The sequence below is a fragment of the Schistocerca piceifrons genome, unplaced genomic scaffold (genome assembly GCF_021461385.2).
Source record: "Schistocerca piceifrons isolate TAMUIC-IGC-003096 unplaced genomic scaffold, iqSchPice1.1 HiC_scaffold_948, whole genome shotgun sequence".
Taxonomy (NCBI): Eukaryota; Metazoa; Arthropoda; class Insecta; order Orthoptera; family Acrididae; genus Schistocerca; species Schistocerca piceifrons.
In genome coordinates this window covers 1974-5000 of record NW_025729221.1, presented here as the reverse complement: position 1 = coordinate 5000, position 3027 = coordinate 1974, and positions in this window count along the sequence as shown.

Below are 3027 nucleotides of genomic sequence, written 5' to 3'. Positions count from 1 at the left end.
ACCACCCCAACCGCCAAACTCGCACCTCCAGCGGATGAACGGCGGACGTTTCCCGCACTCGTAAAGTGCAATCCACCCCTATAACTTGCGTTTCATGAAGAGTTATTTCCAATATGCGACATTCCCGCTGTCCGTATACATGAGCCGCGACCTGTACCACTTACGAGCGAGAGACGCGATCGCGTTGCTCACTGTACGGCGTCCGATACCGAGCCATCAGCATGTCGGTCCCCATGCGCGTTGCACTCGCACTCGCAGTCGCAAAAACGTGGGGCAAATATATTACGCGGAAGAGTTATAACAGACCGAGCCCCACTGCATGGGGGGAGTCTTTGTCACTAATGTACACAGATGGAACATTTTGGACTGGAACCAGATTACCCGTACACACGGCGCTGATTAGTAATCAATGCAGAGCCATCAAACTACAGCAAATATACACAACTGTCCCGTATACATGCTGAAAGAGTCTGCCCAAAATGGGAACCACACGTCAGCCAGACACTCTGATCACGCACCACTCTCTGCTTCTAACAGGCGCACATACAATATGTAAGCACCAGCATGGAACAACATCCAGTGCATCTTCTCCGCCACATTACACAATCCACACTATCACAACCAGACCAGGAGGTCCGTGCGGAAAATACAATATCCCAGCCTTTCGACATCCACCATTGCGCAGACCAGGCACCAACACCCACACATGTCCTATACAACGGTGCACCCAACATCACAATAGTACCTCCTTGTCACAGCGCACAAACAATGACATGAGTCAAAGACACAGGTCTCACACAAGCATAGAATTGGAGCGCCGCCTCTAATAAGCCAAAGGTGCATCCTGACGTGACAAATCTGATCATGTCACAAGCATTCACTTACTATAATCACTATCAACGAACCTGCCGCCCCCGCCCCCCCCCCCCCCTACACCTTTCCGTACAACAACGTGTAACCTAACCTAACCTAACCTAACCTATGTTGTACCTTAACCTAACCTATGTTGTACCTTAACCTAACCTATGTTGTACCTTAACCTAACCTATGTTGTACCTTAACCTAACCTATGTTGTACCTTAACCTAACCTATGTTGTACCTTAACCTAACCTATGTTGTACCTTAACCTAACCCATGTTGTACCTTAACCTAACCCATGTTGTACCTTAACCTAACCCATGTTGTACCTTAACCTAACCCATGTTGTACCTTAACCTAACCCATGTTGTACCTTAACCTAACCCATGTTGTGCCTCAACCTAACCCATGTTGTGCCTCAACCTAACCCATGTTGTGCCTCAACCTAACCCATGTTGTGCCTTAACCTAACCCATGTTGTGCCTCAACCTAACCCATGTTGTGCCTTAACCTAACCCATGTTGTGCCTTAACCTAACCCATGTTGTGCCTTAACCTAACCCATGTTGTGCCTTAACCTAACCCATGTTGTGCCTTAACCTAACCCATGTTGTGCCTTAACCTAACCCATGTTGTGCCTTAACCTAACCCATGTTGTGCCTTAACCTAACCCATGTTGTCGCTTAACGTAACCCACGTTGTCGCCTAAACCTGCTCTGTAATTGTTATACGACTCGTTCAATTACTGTAGTGTTGCCCACCCGCAACCCTCGCAATATAGTTCGCTACTCGCACTGCCCGCACCCCTGTGTATCGCTTCATGTTAAACACCTTGCAAGTCTTGCTCACTTTCCACATGCTCCTGCTGTACACTGTAATGTGGATGGCAGCAGGACGTACATGCCGCCCCTCCCCACGTCCCCACCTTGCCCCCTGCCTTCGCAAGCTGGTTGGTGAGAAGTTTGCATGTTCAATGCCCTTCGCATGCGACGTACTCAGGCTACGTTGTGGTGCGGCCTGTGTCAACTGTCCGCTGATGTCGTACGCGTGAACCACAATCTGTACTGCACATTCGTCCTTATGTACTGAATGATACATCGTGGCACATGTGTGACCGCACAACGACTGCGCCCAAAAACGGCGGACCATACAGTGCAAATATTGTGCACGCAGCTACGTGTCGTCTCCCTATGAGAGCTGGATTGCAGTGTGGTACGCCATAGAGACGTGTGGGAGGAACGGACGCCGTGGATGGCGATCAGCATGAGCTGTCTGTTGATGTATTCGGACTAGTCGTCTCTCCTCACACACCGTGATGGCATGGTGCACCGCGTTCCATATCTGCGACATGCTACAGAGGCCGGTTGACAGTCGTTCGAGCAATGGACATCGCATACGTACGGGGGCCACCTTCCACGTATTGTCTAGGCGTGCACATTTTGTTGCGTGTATGTGGGCAGACGTAGTGTGGCGTGACACCTGACACAGGCATGCAATAATCGTTGAAGTTGCAAATGGCGATGGACGCCTGCGTTTTCTGGTGAAGTTACGCAAATGAACAAATGGTAACCTGTTGTGGTGCGGTTGTTCTCGCTAGGGGTGAATCGGTGATGGCGACGATAGGTTGAGGTACTAACCGGTTGTTCCAGCGATACCCACCATGCCGACGAAACTGAACGGCATCTGGGTGTGAAGCGATACGCGGCGGTGGCTGGGTGGGACCGTCCCCGGCCGGTGAGGGGCGCCTCCCGGCGTGCTGGCCGCGCGGTGCGTGGGCGCACGCGCTACAGCCGGCTGGTGGGGGCGGCCAGTGGCAGGCGCGCCGGCCGACGGACGCGGCAGGCGTCGCAGCTGCGCGCCGGCGCACCCTGCGCGCGGCGCCGTGCGGCCAAAGTAGGTCCTCGCGGGCCCGGTGCGAAGCGCGGTGGACATCTTCAGTGTGCTGGTCCGATTGAGGACTGTGTGCGTTGAGGATGCGCCGCCGCCCGGCGCTCGGCGCCGCGACGCCGTCTGCTGCTCGGTCGCCCCAGCGGTTCTCGCTGGTGGTTTGTATCGCAGCTGTGCGGATGTGTTGGCGCGTGCGCTGTGCTGGGAGAGTTCGCTTCGGCACCCAAGTGGGGCTTTTGTCCTTCTGTGGCGCTGGCGTTGGAGCTGCCGGTCACCGTAGGT